The following is a 20,288-nucleotide window of genomic DNA, read 5'->3' as shown; positions in this document are numbered from 1 at the left end:
AGTCCCTTTTCCAGTGTGTCCCAGAACCAGGACGCACCCCACGGTTATCCTTGGTGTGGGACAGTGTGCCAGGATATCTTGCTCTTCAGGCCAGTTCCACACCGGGAGTAGAAAGGGTGGATGGACACATGGTGTAGAGAAGAGGAACAGTGAGCCCCACGCATGTCTGCACAGTTAGTGGGCCAGAGATAGGAGAGACTGAGCAACTACAGGAGAGAAGGGTGGGCCCCCTGGCTCTACAAAGGGCTCCCCAACCCCTCCCCTTCTCACTTCAGATGGGCAGCCACAATCACCCCCACTACTTGTGGTGGCCATCAGTCATGCCTATGCCTCCCCATGTCACTGCTAGCCCTGCACTGGATTAAATGACCCTACACTTCAATTGATATAAAGAAAACAGACATATGTATCAAATGTAATTAAAAGTATACTAGTTGAAAGTCAAACAGAAGAGGGCTTGGTAAAATACACTAGGGTGTCGGGTTTCACCACACACATTGTGTGGGTGCCTCAGCCCTTCAAACCCTCCTCCTCTGAGTAAACTTGGGTTTCCACTCACCCTTCAAGATCGAGCTGGCTCAGGAGTGACCGTCTCAGTGAGTCCTTCCCAGAGAACTCTCGTCATCGGGCCCCCCTCCCCAGAACCTACTCTTATAGTACAGATCCCATAGCATTGTTACTGTTGGTTACTCATCTTGCTCCTCTGGAATTTGGAGTTCTCTAAAGATGGAAAGCCATTTATCTTTGAGTCTGCAGTTCAGAACCTGGCACTAGAGATGCTGGGTAACCGATGCTGACTCAATCTACCAAAAAGTGCTTGTTGCATATCTGTCTTCAGGCCACAAACTGGCAGACACTATGGGAAACAAAGAATAAGTAGGAGACATGTTTGATTTCCCTAAATGCCTGGTACTTCTGTTGGAAAGGATGCACTTGGAAGGCAAAGGGCACACTCTAGAGAAATTTCCAAAGTAACCCATAGGAGAGGGATGGGAGTGTCACAGGTCAGGGAAGCTACATGGGAGATAGATGAAGGTAGTGAGCACTGGGTATGTAAAAGAGGCTCAGCTTGACTTGAGAGGACAAGTGATTGGGAAAAGGAAGGGATGAACGGAGAGGCACCTGACCACAGGGTTTGTGAGCATAACCTCTGAGCAATCCATCCTGCGTTACAGTGCTCGCTGCACATCTTTGCTGACTGTGTGGTCTTGGGGTACGCTCCTTAGTTATTCTCGGCCTCAGTTTTCTCTATAAAACAGGAAAATGATAGTAACCTCAAATCGTTTGTGTGAGGATTAAATGGGACAGTGCGTGGGAAACCCTAGCATAACGCAGTGCAAAATCTCTCATCAATATCCGCTATTAGCACACAAAGCAATAATGAGCCCCGCCTACTCACGGGACAGAAAGACGAGCTATGCCAGCACTGGTATCCCCTGAGAAGAGTCTGAACAGTGGCTTAGAGAAACATAGTAGGTTACGGGGAGCTTGAAAAACCAGCAGATGAACCTAAGCATGACGGATGTGGGAAGAAACAGGAAGCCCCAGGAGGCGTTCCCCTGGCCCGCCCGCTGGTGAAAAAGAGCAGAGCCCATGGTCCCAGCCCTGAGTCTCCTCACCCCACTGCTGCCTCGCACACTGACTGCCTAATGGTAATCAATACCATTTCCAATAATTAAACCTTCTGTGGTGCTCTGATTACTGTGTGGACTCTTTTCCCCCATTAACAAGCAGTACCTAAAATAGGCTAAAATAATAAAGTCTCTCATCATCTCCAACTTTGTTTGACTTCATACTTCTGCTCAAGAAACATGACCTTGATTTTCACATCTTCAAAACAATAAGCCAGCACGTCCCCCAGGTATTGGGAGAGTGGGCATCCATCACACCTACTGGAAACGGTGGGACCTATCACCCTAACAGGGATGAACCCTGACATCCTGCTGCCCCTGAAGTCCACGCCATTTTGGGTATTCCTCGTTTCCACTTTCATGTACCTGATTATCCTTCAAAAATGGGAATGTTTTTCCCTTCAAATACATTTGTGCATGCAGTTATTTTCTCGCTCTCTCTTACCCACAATATTTCTCATTTGTTCCAAATCTCCATGATTCTTTCAAATCATGGAAACTAAGATACTGTCTGTCACTAGCTCCCAAAAGGTTTGGTTTATGTTCTACCAGCACCAGTAGTATGCTGAAACAAGCTCTTGTTAAATTTTCAAGAGTCTGTGAAACAGTTGTGAAAGAATTGGTAATTTGACATTGCCCAAGGTGGGGGTATTTACACTTTATGGAAATCGGCACCCACTGTAAATTAGGGCTTGATTGATGGTTTTGTTAATTGTCTAGATGTAAGAAAGTCATAGAGAAAATGTTAATACTGAAGATTAAACTATAAAATGTGTTGTCGGTAGACATTACATTGTGAGTAACACAAAATAATCAAGGAAATATTATGCCAGTCTTTGAAAATTACTGTTTCATTCCACACAAAAAGTGACTCACATCATGTCTTCATTGTTTCCCTTTTGTCTCGTTCATTAATGGTAAACAAAATATCAACCAACATTCATATTGGAATCAAATTCTGAAAGCCAGTACTGCGTCCACCCCTACCATCCACAGCACAGAATTCCCTAGGGAGGGATGGCATTAGGTGATTTCATTCCCATGGGTCCAAGCTAGCCAACCCTCCTCAGCCTGCATGCCAAGATAGCTGACCCTTCCCCTGGCTGCAGCCCTGCTCTCGTCATACCAACTATCCTTCAACCTGCAAACAAACAGGACCCCTGAAGATTTCCAGTTGTAGGAACAACAAACTCCTACCTTCTTTATTCATAGGCTTTGGAGTTTGAGAATTTCCCAACAGTGAAAGGCCTCAGAGATTGTGAAATAAATAGGAGTACATCTTAAGTAAGTCATGTATAAATGACAGGAATGGAAATAACATTCCCACAGGCTGGGCGTTATCAAATATTTAGGACAAACTCTAAAGAAACACAATTTGGCCTCATTTTTCTACACGTTCTGTTTTGCACTTTTGGAAAAGTTGCATCTGAATACAAAATTGTTCTTGCAGACTAATTGCACCTGCAATCAGCTAATTGGAGGGGCAAGGATCCAGCCATGCTTGCAATTATGTAATTGCCGTTGTAATTCCTTGACTAAGAACAATGATCATTTTTAGATAGCACTTACAGTTGTTTTTCAAGTAGTTTATAAGCATCATGTAGTTATTCTTCCAATAACCTTGCACCACACCCATTTTACAATGGTGGATCGAGCAGAGAGAGAGGGAGACCAAAGCAAATGCCCTCTGCTTATGATCGGAGAGAAACTGTGCAACCTCAAACACAAATGTCACCACATCACTCCTGGGTTTAAAACAGTAACAGCCCCCAGTATCCACTAGATAAAGTCCAAATTCTTTAGCAAGACATGCAGGCTCTTCTTCATTGGGCCCAATCTATTCTACTTGTTTCATTCTCACTCTTCCCCACCTTCCTAAAAGCATCCTGGGCTCCAGCCACACAACTGTGTGCTAGTCCCTGTGCATGCAATACTCAAACATACCACCAGGAATGTGCAAGTAGCCCTCTGTCAGATGCCCTTCTCCTTCTTCCTCAGTTGGAAAACATCCATTTAGCTGAGCTCAGCTCTCACCACTCCTGAAGAGCCTCCCTCAGTGACCCCAGGTAAAGTTGGTCACTACAATTGTGACGCTCCAAGACAAATTGTCTCACCTGCAATATGGTAACTGAGTTGTTCCTTATGTGTTTATCTTTGCAATTAGACTATGAACTTGTCCAGGATAGACATGGTTTCTCATTCATCTTAGTATCAACCCTTGCCCCTGGAAATCAGGTATGTGCTCAACAATGCCTGTGGGATGAAAAATAAATGAAGTCGGTCTGTCTATGAAAGGCTATGGGCACTTACTTCTGGTCTCTTTGACAAAGTGACTGAATCAGCTGAGGCGCGAGCAGGTCTCGGTTCTCATGGAGAGAGGGGACGGGGTCTGATGAAGGTGACAGACAGACCTGCAGGCTGGCTCAGTACTGATGCCTGGGCTCAAAGGATGAGCCATCCAAGTGAAGCCCCCCTGCAAGAGACAGGAGGAGCCCTTCCCCCGCTCCCCCATGTTTGCAGAGTAAGGAGATATCTCACATCCTGGAAGTCCTCCTCATGCTGCCTATTTTATCTGTACCTTTGGTAGTGAAATATCTTCTCACTAAAAATGAGATTTCTTTCCAAAAGCAGCTTGGCATGTTTTTCAACAAAATCAGTTTGCATTTTGAAATTTCCTATCCTGACTCAAAGCACCATCACTATTGGCCCAATTGCCCAAGCCAGTGTGGACCTCTCTGGGCACAAAGCCCAGTCAATGTACATTCCCTCCTGGATCCCTCCCTTGTCTGTCATCTCCTTTTCATCCCCACTGGCACTGCCTCAGTGCAGGTCCCCCTCATCACTCACCTGAGTCATTACAACCACCTCCAACTTGTCTCCCTGTCACCATTCCCAGCTCCCTGAACTTCATACAAAAGCCTCAGATTGCTCTCCATTTCATACAAAATAAAGTCCAAATCCTTAGGCCTGGTATTCAAAGATTCCATGACCCACCATTTGTCTAAATCCGCACTGTCCAATATGGTAAAGGCTAGCCACACAAGCTATTTCAATTTAAATTTGAAATCAGTAACATTAAATGAAAATAAAAATTCTCAGTTGTACCAGCTACATTTCAAGTGCTCAAGAGCCATATGTCTTGTGGCTAACATACTGAATAGTGCAGTTCTAGAACATTCTGTGGCCACATGCGATTCTATTGGATATCACTCTTCTAGATATGCCTAGAAAGGACCAGGAAGCTGTTCTTCAGTGGTACCTTCACACAGAGAGGAAGACCCAGATCTACCACTGCTCCAGGCAGGCTTGTAAATCATTCATCAGAACAACAGTTTCTGAGTGTCCCTTTTCTGAGGACAGAGGGCATTATCACAGCAGTTTAGGGACAAAGGAGATTCTACTTGAGAAACTCCTAGGCAAAGTACCACTGTACAGAGGGACTCGGGAAATCTGGCGACCCTAAACCATCCCTGGGATGAAGTGGGACTCTCTCAACAATTAACCTTGAGTAACTTGGAGTGAGGGAGGTGGTGACATGACCATTTGACCTAGTGGTTCTTAACCTCAACTACAGATGAAAATCCTTTAGGGATGTACAAGTTGCATCCCAGACCAGCCAACTCAGAGTCCTGGAGGTGGAGCCCAGACATCCGGAGTGCTGCCCAGCCTCCCTCCCTGGTAAGTCAGCTGTGCATTTCAGGTCGAGAACCACTGGTTTAGCCCAACAAGGTGTCACACTGGTTTTGGTCTCCTTTTCCTTCAGTTTTTCTCCATAGGCACACAATCATAATAAAATGAGTGAAAAATCAGAATTCCTTTCTTCTACTTTGATATGAATTCTTGGTTAAGTATATTGATATAAAATTGGTTCTGTTGATTATTTTTAAATAACATTTAGAAGCATTTTGTTAACATTTCAATAGCATTTTTGTCCTGTAAGTCACTGAATCTCCAGGCAGAGTCCAGCACAGATCTCTCCCTGTCCCAACTCCTAACTCGACCTTCCAGTTGTTCAGTGTTTGAATGCTTCATGGCTGTGTCATTTGTAGACAATTATATATAGTTGATAGGGATTTACACACATGATTGATTCTACCACCAAAATTTACCTGAGAGTATTTGTCAGTATTTACTCATGCCTAAAAAGCAAATAAAAAGCAATTTGTTTCCTCTCTGCTTATGGAAACTATTTCAAGAACAACTGAATTCTGTAAGCATCAAAAAAAAAAAAATGCCTTGTGCCACAATATTGGACTGACCAACTTTAAGTTAAGAAATCATTGAATTGTGGAGCTTGAAGGCACCTTGAAATCTACAAACCAATGGACAAGTTTTACAGGTAAATCTCGGATGCTCTGGGGCTTCCCCAAGACCAGCTGATTAATACTGGAGCTGAGATGAACCCAGCCCCAAACTGCCAGTGGAAGAGGAGGACACTACCAACTTACTGAGGAAAACAAAGGTTTGCATTGTTCTTTCAACAATTTACTTTAAAATTGAGATTATAAAGCTTTGCCCTGAGCCACTCAAATACCCTCTTGCCTGATCATTTTTACGTAATCACCAATGTTTAGGACAAAGGTGCGCCCATATGTTTTCCTCTCACACAGTAGCTCTTCTTTAGTCCCTGCTCACACAGCTCAGCTCAGCACACATGAATAACAAGTGTCCCCTTCCTATGTGGCAAGTGCTCTGTGAACACTTCACTCGTACCTTCTCATTTAATCCTCACCACAATCCTCCAAGAGCTACTATTGTTGTCTTCAGATCGCAGATTGGGACACAGGTTTAGAGACATCAGGTCAGTGTGCCCAAGGTCACCCAGCTTGTAAGTGACGGAGCTGATATTTGAACCTTGATCTGCATAATGTGAGCCCAAGCTCTGAAGCACCACAATTTTCTGCTGAAGAGTCAGCCCTAGAATATTAACCCCAGTCTTTTGCTCAGAAAGCCTGTTCTCCACCACAAACTTGGGAACTTCCTTAAAAGGCTTCCATGTACAGCTCACAAAACTCCTTCACCCACAGTAGGGACCCTCGGCTTCCAGCTTGACTGCTCCCCATAACTACACACCATGATCCTGTATTATGGGACTATTTAAGTAATCGACTTAGGTCATCACCCAACGAACCCACTGCCCTGATTCGAAGCCAGCCTCCCTTATCAGCTCATTAGGATGTCAACACGTCGCAGCCAAATGTCACCCACGTACAGAGGCCTCTTCTTGCTGGGACTACTTGAACCTCACAATGCTTCACAAAATCATCCCAGTTAGCTTAACTGTGAGGCCTGCTAAGCAAAATAGGTCTCCAGTTTATGCCCTCCAGGAACTTATCACAACAATTAATATGGATACGTTTCCCTCTCTCCCTTCTCTGTCTGTCACATTCAACTCTAAGTATAATCACCAGCACCCACTAGTTGTATGTTGACATAACTGATTTAGCACGTTCTCCAGAAGCATGAAGGTTATTCCTTTTAATCATTACATGGTTGTTCTTAACACAAGACAGATATTGCACTGAATATTTTCATTACCACAAAGAAACAAGATCCAACAACAGATCAACAGACTTGCTAAATATAGTTCCTTTATAGCTGTAGGAACCCTTCCCCTAAGAACCCTTTGGCAACTAAATAATATGCTGTGCCCTTAACAATATTCCCAAATGCCTTTGTATTTCTGGTCATAAAAATGCAAAGTGACTCACTCTCTAGGGATCTTGCTAAGTTATTTTGAGTAGATCAACTCCCATAATACCTCTCATTCATTGATTCATTCAATAATGTTTTGCTGAGTCAGCCCTTATGTTAGGTACTAAGGAGACACACACACACACACACACACACACACACACACACACACACACGAGGTCTGATAATTAAGTTCACAAACTTGTTGCCACGATGTTGCTAACCCTTTTTTGATATCAGAGAGATTATTCATTATGAATTTGTACAACTGGACAAACAGTTAACCAAGTTTACTATTTAGAAGTGCTGAAAAGGCTGCATGAAAAAGTTAGACGACCTGAACTTTTCGCCAACAATTCATGACTCTTGCATGATGACAATGCACCAGCTCACACGGCACTGTCTGTGAGGGAGTTTTTAGCCAGTATACAAATAACTGTATTGGAACACCCTCCTTACTCACCTGATCTGGCCCCCAATGACTTCTTTCTTTAAGATAAAGAAAATATTGAAAGGAAGACATTTTGATGATATTCAGGACATCAAGGGTAATATGAGGACAGCTCTGATGGCCAATCCAAAAGAGGAGTTCCAAAATTGCTTTGAATGGTAGACTAGTCACTGGCATCAGTGCATAGCTTCCCAAAGGGAGAACTTCGAAGGTGACCATAGTGATATTCAGCAATGAGGTATGTAGCACTTTTTCTAGGATGAGTTCATGAACTCAATTGTCCAACCTCATACATTCTCACACAAACACAAAATGCTCCAGTTTATCCTTAAAGAGGTCATTCTCTACTAAGGAAAATGGATACATACCTGACAGTACAGTGTATTAAGCATATAGTGCAAGCACAGTTCCTGTAGGAACACAGAGGAGAGACACTGAATCCAAACAAGGAGAAGCTTCCCAGTGGAATATTTGTGTTGTACACAAAGAAGAAAAAGCTGATACAAAGAAGGAAATTCATCCAAAATTAGTTGGATGAATGGAATGACGGATGGATGGATGGATGGATGGATGGATGGATGGATGGATGGATGGTATCATGGATGGAGGGACGTGTGAATGAGTGAATGACTTCACAGAGGAGTGATGTGATAGGCATGCAAACAACATCAATAACTTTAACAGAGTGTGCCTGAGGGCCTGTGAGTAAGGAAGGAGCCGCCATCTAATATCTGCTAAACACAGAGCTGTTCTCTGGGGAGAAGTCCCTATATGCAGGCCAGGAGTCACCCAGCAGAGGAATGACTTTTTTAGACTGCAGGAAGGGCCTGCTCAGCAGCACCAAGAAGAGAGAGCTTAGAATGTTTGGGAAATGTTTGATTTGTCTAAAGAGGAGTTGAGTTAGGGAGAGAGGTCAAGGGGAAAGGTGAACACATACTTAAGGTCACAGATCATGGACAGCAAGCAAAGGAATTTTGATTTTGTCCTGGAGATAATGGGGCGCCATGGTCATTTGGCAGGTGGCCTGGAGAAGTGGTCAGCATTCTAAGTCTCTTGTAATAATTACAAGAGAAATTATGAGAATCTGAAGCAGTGGAATGCTGTAGTGGACAAGAGGAAACTGGGTTGGATTAAAAAAAAAAACATATTTAAGGGATTGTTGACTTGGATGTGAGGGGAAGCCCAGAAGGACAGAAGCACAGTAACCTTTCCATCGCAAGCACCTAGAGTGGCAGAACAGACCAACAACAGGTGTTGCTGTGATCACGCCCAAGGCAGCCTCTTCACCAGAAGGCTCCAAAGGGTGCACAGTGGTACTTCCTCTGTCTTTGCTCCCAAGATTCCAATTGCAAGAATGGACCCCATTTTTGGAACACCCACATCTTGCCATATACTGGACTAAACACTTTATCCACATCACACAACCCAATCCTGCCTAAAACTCTTAGACGTACGTATATTAGTCCTCCTGCTGTATTGATGAGGATATGGAAGCTTCTAGAGGGTGAATAACTTGCCTAAGATCACATAGCAGACCTGGGATTTAAATCCAAGTTTAGAGTGACTCCAAAGCCTTTGTTTGTTCACAACAGTAGACTGCTTCCTCAAATGTTGTCTCCTTGGAGTTCTGTCTCTTCCTCTCTCCCTCCCTATCAGGTTGACTACTCTCATTCAGCCTAGGTCAGTGCATAAAACAGCAAAGGCCATGGCCCAGCTCATTGGCCAGTCATGTACCCACCCAGGGCTTCACATGGGACCCTCCATGCCCCACATCTGGTCCCAAGAACAGTGTGGCAGAAACCAATGCCAGACTCCTACACAGATTCTCCCCTATTTCTTACAGCAGAACTCCCAGTTTTTAGTCAGCTCCCTGCTGCCCTGATTAGGACTACATTTCCCAGGCTCGTGTGTCTACTATAGTCAAGTAGGTACATTTCGGTCAGTGGGGTTCAAGCATGAGTGCAATGTGTACTCTTGGGAAATACTGATACAAAGAAGAACGGCACCCTTCATTGTCCCTTCCTCCATCCTGCTGGCTGGAATGTGGACATGATGGCAGGAGCTCAAGCATCCAATATGGATTACAAAGCCTTGTGAGTGGCAGCATAGAAACCTGGAAGGAGCCTGGGTCTCTGGGGACTTAGTGGAACAGCCATGGACTTCCCATTTTCCAACATTCTTAAAGGTGCCTCGAATATCTTGTGTTTGAGCCACTGGTAATCGGAGTTCTCTATCACTAATAACTAATCTTAGTCCTAATGGATGCAGGCAACAAAATTGTGGAGAAGCTATTGCTATTTCCTCTAAATTAAACATTTGTCACCTGCTAAGTGAGTCATGCTGACTCTCTTAAAACAGAAAAGGCTGTCTATGCATTAGGGGATATTTACATCCCTCTCCATACCACATTTTGCCATATCATGGGGGTGGGGTGATGACTGGAATATGAAACAGCACATTCTGCAGCTGAATAAGCAAACTGTCCAATTTCAATCATTTGTGCTCTGACTTCTCATGGTCTATTTATGACCTTTGTTCTGTATCATTAAATACTAACCAAAACTCAACCCATCTTCTCACCCATGCAGTCCAGAACCCTTTGTCAGCCATAACATCTATCTCACCTTGAAGGCAATAGAAGCCTTCACATCTCAGACACTTCTTCCCAAATAACAAGCATCTGGTGGTGATTTAGAGTCTTCTTTCATTCAATGCATGACCATATTGGTTAGATTTTTTGCTTCCTGCTGACAATTCCACAGCACATATCTTTTAGACCAGGAGACAGGCAGGATCCTGGGGAGGCGCTGGGTGGACATAGGCCCAGCTTGTACTGCAAGGCCTCAGGCTGAGGTGCCAACTCTAATACTCTGATGTTGGCCTCTTTGACCACGCTACACTATCTTTTTAATTCATACATGCTTTCCATGGCTACTACGTGATATAAGCTAGGAGCCGGCCATTTAGTAAGTGCCTTTCAGCATTAACCAAGTGTCTACTATGTGTTCTAAATTGTCCTAGGATCCTCGAAGCCAAGGAAAGAAAATACAAAGTGATCCCTGCTCTCAAGTTTCCAGACAATAGCCATGTAAGTTTTCTCTTGATTCTATGAAAAGCACATAGTTTTTTATTTTATTTTATTTTTTTAAGGAGGGTGCAACTCACAGTGGCCCATGCGGGGATGGAACCAGCAACTTTGGTGCTACTACATAGCACCACACTCCAACCAACGGAGTTGGCCACCCCTTATAATTTTTAAAATAGGGTTTTGTTTGTTTGTTTGTTTGTTTTTCGGTGTGTTTTTTTCGTTGTTGGGGGGGAGTTGCTGTGTTTCTGTGTAAACCAGAAATTATAAGTCTGCTTAAGTGTAAATTAATATATAATAATAATAGTCTACGAACATCCTTATATGTCAAAGGACCTCTTTTACTCATTGCAACAGAAACTTTGGCTCTAAGGGACTACTTTAACCATGATGTGTGAACATCCCAAACTCACTCTGAGTACTTAGCAAGACTCATGCAAAATGCTTAAAGTTTATATCAAATTGTACTTGTTCTGAAAGTAGGACCCCAGGCAGAGCCAGAGTACAGGAGGAAGGCCACTGGACCCAACATGAAGACTTAGTCACATATCAAGTGCACCACTAAGCCAGCAGGACTGTCAGGCCACTTGCTGTCTGAACACGGTCACTGCAGACATGTGGATGGGAATGCCTACTTACCTCCATGTGCTGTGCTGAGCATGAAGGGACAGCGTATGCGGATGTGCCTCACAAGTGCTCAACATGGAAAGAACATTCTATGAATATTGCTTGAATCTTGGTCAAAACCTACAGTTAAAAATGTATAAATAGGTTCTGTGAAAGTGCGACACCAATGGTTATACATATGCTCTAGAAATCTAAATGAAGGCTACATCCTGATACTAAATGCAGATGAAACAATACAGTTCATGCATAGAGTCTCAAATGCAGACAGTAGGAAATAATAATGGTAGCAATAATAATAACTGTTTATTGAACACTTACTGAGTGCTCACACTTTATATAAATGATTTCATTTAATCCCCACAATAACTTAATGGGAAGGTATTCATAACCTTATTTTACAGATATGTATACAGATCTAGAATGAATGGTGGCTATAGCAAAAGATAAGGAAAGAACAAAGCACTTGGGTGTAGGAAGCCACGAGAGCCAGCCCCTTCCCAGTGTGAATGGGAGAAGTACTTTGACAAGATTGGGTTCTTCCTTTATATACCTAGGTGCTAGCATTAAGTTATCACCAGCATAACGTAAGAAAAAAGCTTGCAAGATGTTTAGGAAAGAGTATGGAGATGAAGAGGGCTAATTTTGTGACGCCAAGAGCAAACTGATATTGAGATCCCTCATGGTAATCTAGATACGAGTGAGCTGGCAAGGAAGAATTTTTCCTTGTGAATTCACTTTCAGGTACCATCTTCTTTGAATTTCAGCCTTTAGGACTCCGTGGATCAATATCCATTCAAGGCTTTGGACTAGACCCTGACTTCAGCATCTCTGAAGCCCAAGAAGTTTTATGCAGTTTTCTTACCTATGTGCACTTGTATGTTTTTTATAAGAAAAGGTTCCCAGCGCTCATCAGATCTAAAGAGATCTGTCACCGGAAAAGATTAAGACCCTGCTTCATCTGCCAAGAGTGAGGCGGAGCCTCTGTGGGGGTGTAACTCTACCTGCACCCTAGCCAGTGGCCTGCTGAAGCCTGTTCTGACTGCAGGGAGCCCCAAGGCCAGTTACTCTGGGAACCTGGCCCACAGTGCAGATCGTCAGCTGCTGGTATAAAGCTGCTGCGCCCTGACTGAGCAGTGGGACAGAAAAGCTGCATTTCCTCCCCAGAGACAGGCTACCATACCCGGAACTGAAGGAAACGAAAGTCGGACTTCAGACTTCCCTGAAAGTCACATGGTCCCCACCGTGTTGGTGACATTCTCAGTGCAAAAGAAAGATGGGGAGGCACAGAAATGAAGCAGGTCTTTGGTGCCATTGGCTTGAGGTGCTCCCCTCACACCTGCCCACCTCAGGCTGCACCCCTCTCTGCCCAGCCACCCTTTCCTTTCTGCAGAGATAACTAACAGAGAGTCGCAGCCCCTCCTTTCTGGTTCCATTGTCCAAGCTGGGACAAGCGGCCCAGCCCTCCCCAGGTGGACACAGGAACCCCACAGACCCCATGCTGTGTACCAGTGAACATGCAGAGGATAACCGACCCTCACAGCTGTCATGAAATCAACTTCCTGCGTCATGGAAAACTTGTCTTTCCCTTTTTTATCTTACAGAATAGAATAGAATGGAATGAAAAGACTAGAAAATACATGAGCCATTGAATACACTGTAGTAAAGTTAAGTTTTGCTTCTTGAAACTTGTGTGTGTGTGTGTGTGTGTGTGTGTGTGTGTGTGTGTGTGTGTAGGATTACAGTGTCTGTTAGGAAACTGAAAGATAAATCTAGAGCAGTCTATGAAGCTTGTACACAATGGCAATAGCTTTTTGAAGAGCTGTGAAGTCAAAGCAGAAAAAAACAAAACCAGTGGGGACAGAGAACCTGGATTCTAGTCCTGGACACGCTGTGTGTTCCCAGCCAAGTCCCATAACCTCTCTGAGCCCCTTCCTCAGTTGTAAAATAGAGATGGCAATGCCTGCTCTGCTTACCTCACAGGATCACTGTGAGGTTCAAATGGCACAACTTTGACAAACATTGTACACACCAAAGGACAAGGCTGACGTAAGGCATTTTGAAATTCTGGTTTATGGTGGGGAGTTCAAGCCAGGAAGGGAAGCGGTGGATAATAGGGTTGTTTAGGAGTCACTGGAGGGTGCAGAGGGTGTTATAGGGCCCCCAAATCATCGCATATGGCATCCTCCCACTTCCCCTATGTGTCCAGAGAGGAAACACAGGCCAGGTGATGCCTCAGGAATCCTTCTACTGCAATGATTCTAAGCAACACAAGCAAAGGATGTTTCAAGTTTGTTTCATTCAATGTCCCCGGCCCTGGGGCTAGTATTTGACAGCACCTGAATGTCTAGTGCTGACCTGTTCTTCCTGGCTCACCCCACCCTACAGAGCAGTAGGAAATCCATGCAAGCCTATCACTTATCGATGAAGTGAGGCAACATTATGTGCATTCCTCTTACTGGAGCGAACACTGATGTTCTGCCCACTTCATGGAAAGGTCTTGCAAAACATTGCTTCTAATGTCTTCTTGCATGAGTCATAGACTGGAGGATGAAGAAACACGTCTGGATGGCAAACAGGAAAAAAGAAAAGGAAGAAAGCTATGATGATGTGTTCTTTGAACACAACTCTAAGTCAGTTTACATGAGCAAAATCAACATGTAGATGTTTGTGCAGGGTATGCTGTTCACGGACAAAAAAAAGGCCACTCCTTTTCTTTTTTCTAATTAAAAAGATAATAGACACACAAAAATCAAATAATAAAATCAGTTCCTAAGGAGAAAGGAATGTCAGCATTTTAAAGTGCATCTTTCCAAATCTGTTTCTTTTACTGAACTAACAGGTAAATACACACAAATGGAGACATTGTACTGATGTTATTTTGCAACCCATTTTTTTATCCATCAAAATGTCAGACAGATTTATCTGTGATGGTGAATGAAGAACTAGAACACTGCTGCTAGTAGTTGGATAGCATTCCGTCATATGAATGAAGCATAATTCCTTAAGAATTCTCACTAAAGGACACTGACATTGCCTCTGAACTTTTTATTGGGACATAATTGACATACAACATTGGGTAAGTTTAAGGTGGACAGTGTGTTAATTTGATACATTTATAGTTGCTTCTGAATTGTTGCCTGTATAAACAAATCCAGGATAAACATTCTTATACATTCATCATTGTGCATTTGCCCAATATCCCCTGGGATAAATTTCTAGAAGAATGAGCCCGAAACTATCGCATTTTCAACGCTAATGCATATTGCCAAATTGTCCTGCATAAATGTGATGCCAACCCCCATTGCCCCAGCAATGTGTGAGAGAACCTGTCCTCCACCTCTCCCACAGTGGGCATCTCCAATTCGTTCACTTCGCTCCAATCTGACAGGTAGCAAATAATATTTCTCTGCTCTTTGAATTGCATTTCTTTGAATTCGGTGAGGTGTTAAATTATTAACATTACTTGTTAATCAATATACTACTGGCAGTGATAATAGCTAATGTGCATTGAAAGTGTACTGTGCACCAGCCACTGTGCAAGCATCTTACAGAATTGCTTAATTCTCGTGATAGCCCCTCCAGGTAGGCACAATTATTATCCCTGTTTCACAGGTAAAACCAGAGATGTGGAGGTGTTCATCTGCTGATGGTCATCGAGCTAATAAACAGTGACCCCAGGACTCAGACCAGGAGGACCTGCCCCAGAGCTGTGGGGCTGAGCAGGACATTGCACTCTGATTCTGTTTCTTCTGTGTATGTCTCTAGGTATATTTCATGTGTTCATGGCCTGTGCCCACTTTTCAACTGGAGTGTTCATCTTTTTCTTATTAATTAGTAATATCTCTTCATATATTAAGAATATTAATTCATCGTCATTTTTGCTACCAACTTTTTTCTCTATGGAATGTATTTATACCCAATTTACAGCTTTCACTTCTGTTTATAATTAGTGTAAGGACTTGAATAATGGCTGTAATAAGCCTGATGTGATAGGTTATATCCCCTGATATATAGATGAGAAGAAGCAGGTTAGCTAAGCTGAAGGTGTTAGATTTCGCTGGTGGCCTGTTATGGACACCCAGAGTTTCGCTAGCAGAGTGCTTGGCGCTGGGAGAAGGGGAGGACGTAAAAGAGAAAGGGCGTCAGAGTGCGTCATGAAGTAGTAACTTCCCCTGTAACACATCTCTTTCTGAGTGTTTTCCTCCTCGTGGAGCTTTTCGCGCCACGTCTGCCAATCCCCAAGAAGTGGGGGTTTATCACGTGGTGTGGTTTCTAGGGATCTAAAATCTCTTCTTTTCATTCCCAAACTCAAATCACCCTTTACTGAACACAGACTAAGCTTTGGCTACAGAACACTTTCCAGAAAGCAGGGCATATGCAATGGAGACAAGGGGTCAGACGCCCCGACGTGGGGCCCCGCAAGGCACTGTGACTATTAGTGAGGTGTGTCACTCTCTTTGCTTCAGTTTCCTCATTAGAAAAATGGGGATAATGATAACTAAGTCATAAAGTAGCTTGGAAATGAGCTAAGAAAATGTTCCTCAAGTGTTGGTGCCTCGTAGGACCCTGAGTTCTCATCAGATGGCCCTCTGTCCCCACCCTGGGGTTCTCAGAGATCACGCGCAGGAAAGGAAGACAAGCCTCGGAGGCACTCACAGGAGGAATGGAAGGGTTGCTATGCCTCAGCTGCCCTGCATTAACCTAGAACCTCAGTTTATGTGTCTCCAGAATTGACCCACGAGACACTGCCAGAGCTAAACAGCGAGACAACCATAAAGCCAACACCCGATTCCGGTTGCCTCTATCTGTCTGGGTGTAGGCAGTGAGTGCATCCCTGCTGCCTGCCCCTGTCATCTACAATCATTTGCCTCCGTGGTTATTCCTGAACTAGTATATGGTCCCAGAGCTGCTGTCTTTGCCTCTGATTATGCAGGATAGCAGAGTCATAATTTAAATGAAATAATACCAGGATTCATTCAGAGAAAATTCCCAAATATGTCAGAACTCCTTGGAAAGTACATGAGAAATGTGATCCCCTTAATTTATTGTAAGAAGCAAAACAATCCCCTCAATTGCTGATACCCTAGTATTTCCAACCATCCTTCCCAATACACACACACACACACACACCCCTCTTTTGGCCTTGAGTTGTTTGTTATAATAATACTCTCCCTTTGTAAAGCACTTTGGACTTAAAGAACATGGACCTGCCATGTGTTGAGCCCTCCTCTTCGCCAAGCCCTTTACAAAGGAGAATTGAGCAGTTCCAAAGCCGCATACCAGACAACGACCAAGTGCAGTTCCAACCCAGGCGTCTGCCCCCGACGCTTGATCTTCCCCCAATCCTTCTGAGTAGTACAGCTCCTGCTGTCTCCATTATGGACGTGAGACTAAAAGATGCTGCAGAACGTGCCCCACTGTCACCAAGGTGGAACCAGGACCCCAGACATGGTTTTACACCCCGGCAGGCAGCCTCCCCCAGCCAGGCTCTGAGGGGCACTCATGGGAGAGCTCGTGGGCACCTGAGAAGTCCTCTGCTGAAGGGAGACATAAAGACTACATAAGTCAAGATCGACCCACTCGCGCGGGAATGGCATTCAGAGGCCCTGGACTCCCAGCCCTCCTCCCCGAGGTGCTCACTTTGGCTTCAGCAAGCAGATGCTGTGGCACAGCCCTCAGTCTGCCCCATCCCTTGGTTTACCTGTAAAAGCTGACCAATGCAACCAGCCCCTGAGGGCCCCATGGTAAGAAGGCAAAACCAAACACAACTCTGAAGGAGGAAGTTCAGAAATGCAGCCAAAACAAATGCCACTGAAATGAAGGATGAGAAAACACTACAAGAATAGCTGGCACAATGAAGTACATACCCTCACATTCTTCAAGGGCCTTAAACATCAAGGTCAGCTCATCTGTGAGAGAATGCACCAGCATGCTCAGTCTGCAGCCATGTTACCTGCTTTCAGTGAGGATTCATTAGGGCTTTGGAGCGTTCCAACTGGAATCATAGACTGTTCAAGCTGAAAAGACTCTTGGGGAAAAGCCAGAACAATCCCAGTATTTAACAGTTGATGGAATGAATGTACCATCATCAAAGTTATCAAAGAGGCATCATCAAAGTTACATAGCTGGTCAATGGCAGAAAAATGGCCAGAAATCAGGTGACAGAGCTCCAATAACATCCGCACTCATTTCTAAGCACTCAAACTTTCCTCCAATTCTCTTTCCTCCATACATATTTACACGCACATGTGCGTGCACGTGCACACACATACACACACATCCAGCATTGCTTCACACTCCATAGACCACATACTCATCAAGCCCTTCCAGACATTTAAGCAGCACTATAACTCCAGTAATGCGGCTGACCATGAAGCTTATGACTGTGCCCAGGAGGGGCCTGGCTTACATTCAGCTGTATATTTGTACCTATTGTTCACTTGATAGTCAGGCCATAACAGTATTGAGCTATAAGGCTGTTAAATGAGTGAAAAAATGCTCCCAGAGGGTGCAGCATGGTGCCCAGCTCACGACAGCCTGTCTTAGCTGGGATGTGTCAGGCAGAAGACAGTGGTGGAATGAGCAGGGGCTTTGGGGTCACACAACCTGGGCTGAGATCCCCACATTGCTCTTGACTTTGGGCGGATTGCCTACCCTCACTCAGCTCCTGAGTCTATATACATAGGCCTCTGCAAGGAGTAAATGAGATGATGTGTGTTTGCTGCTTGACTCCATACCGACAAACAGTAGGTGCTAAACAAACAGAACAACCAGATCTGAGATCTGTGTGTGCTGGAGAAACGCACCGTTCTGCCCCTTCCTTCCCAAACGTGCAGCCGGTGAGCAGCTTCGTCCTCCAGGGCGCGTTTGTAACCACACAGCGCCAGACACGGCGCGGTGTGCGGTCAGAGCACAGTCCACCTCTACGGATGGGAAGTTTCTCCAGACCCCTTCACAATTTACCTAACCAGGAGCACTTGCCTAGGGACTCTGAAGGGACTCAGATGGGTCCTGTCCCGGCAGATGCTCAGCACTTGACTTCTGCCGTGCCGCCAAGCACGTGTTGTGAAGGAGCTTTGTTAGCATCCGCAAGTCATTTCATTGGGTTGCTCTGCCCAACTGGATCACAGCGCCCTAGAAGGCCATGGTTAACCAACACACACCCCCCACCCCCACCCCGTCAGCTGAGAGGGCATTTGGATCCAACGGGGACCCAAGGGCCTGACGCTGGAATATGTTTTCTTCCACCCCAGTGAAACCTTCAGGTGAAGGCCCTGCATCTTTTCAGAGATTCTTCTCAAGTGACTGTTTCCCAGAGACTCAATCAGTGTGGGGAAGGTGCAGAAAGATCCTTATTTACCCCTCTCTTCACACATTCTGAACACCAGCTTCTCAGGGGCCAAGCACACAAGCCCGTACTATACAGGAGGAGCAAGGCAGACACGTACAGAATGGCCTGGTCTCAGAACAAATGCAGACAGTCTGGGAGTCCCACACACACACAGAGCCTGCCTCGAAAAAGCTCAGCTCTACAGTCGTCCCTGAAATCGGGAAACATCAGAAGCAAGAGCAATAAGAGACAGGAGAAAGAGCCATGTGTCAACAGTCAGCTGTGAGAAGTCCCTGCTAGCAAGGATCAGTGTCCAAAGGACGCCCCATCCATCCCACCGCTCGGTGTTCACAGACACACACACACACACACACACACACACCTTGGTACTGTGAAATGTCTGGGCTAGACAGTTAGCCCAGCCTGATCGTCTCCAAGCTCAAGCTAGAAATCTCCCAAAAGTGGCCTAAACTTACATGAGTCCTCCTGTATAGACAGGTCACAGCTCACTGACTCAGTGAACCTTCTCAGGGGAAAAATATAGAGAATTGCCAAGGATTTGGCACCAGAGACTGTATGGCTCCCATAAATTGCTCTCTTATTCTCTAAAATCCTCATAATTTACTGAGCAATTATTTCAAGCTGATTGTTTCAGGAATATTATCATATTTAATTTCCTCCTTATCATTAACTCTTATTTTCCCAGTAAGGAAACAACTGCTGAAAAATTATGTAACTTGACAAGATTATGCTCTAGAAAGAAACAAAAGCCCTTGTTTGGCATCCATCAGACCTAAATCCAAATGGCCCCTTCACCACTCACTAGCTGAGCCACCTGAACTGCTCTTTGAGCTTTCTTCTCCTCATTTGTAAACTGAGGTATGATAATATCGTCCTCACAGGATTATTATGAGGATTGACTGTATCAAAATATATAAAGAGCTTAACATACTGATTGGCACATATAAGTGCTCAGTAAAAGATAAGTTCCCTGATTGGGTTTACTGCCATTTTGTTTTCTAATCTCCATTCTGCCAATGCCAGCTCATACCTCCATCCCTTGGTAGAACTTTGGAGAAAGCAGGAGGCATCTCTCAGTGAACACAGCCCTCCTACCTCTTCAGTTCTGGATAACAGTAGGGTGGCTTTCCACTGCAAAGTTAGCTTGTCCTGCTACGTGAGTCAAAATGCCCCTGTGGTCCTCCACTTTGACAGCCTTGATTACTTTAAACACTTGTGCACAACCAACCAAGTACATTTTAATTTGTACAAGTCCTTCCTACAACCTAGTGATCTTTACACAACCTTTAAAAAATAATAAAAGATAAAGAGAATACTGAAAAGGGTCTACGATTTGCTTGAACTGACATCAGTCCCAGGGTAAGCCATGCAGCCCTAAAAACTGTTGTTTAAACGTACATTCAGGTCCTGTGCTTCTTCCCAGTGTCACAGCCAGGTGCACACTCAAGA

Source organism: Rhinolophus sinicus, linkage group LG06 (assembly GCF_036562045.2).
Source record: "Rhinolophus sinicus isolate RSC01 linkage group LG06, ASM3656204v1, whole genome shotgun sequence".
NCBI lineage: Eukaryota > Metazoa > Chordata > Mammalia > Chiroptera > Rhinolophidae > Rhinolophus > Rhinolophus sinicus.
The sequence above is the reverse complement of the archived record's forward strand: the minus strand, read 5'-3'. Positions refer to the sequence as shown.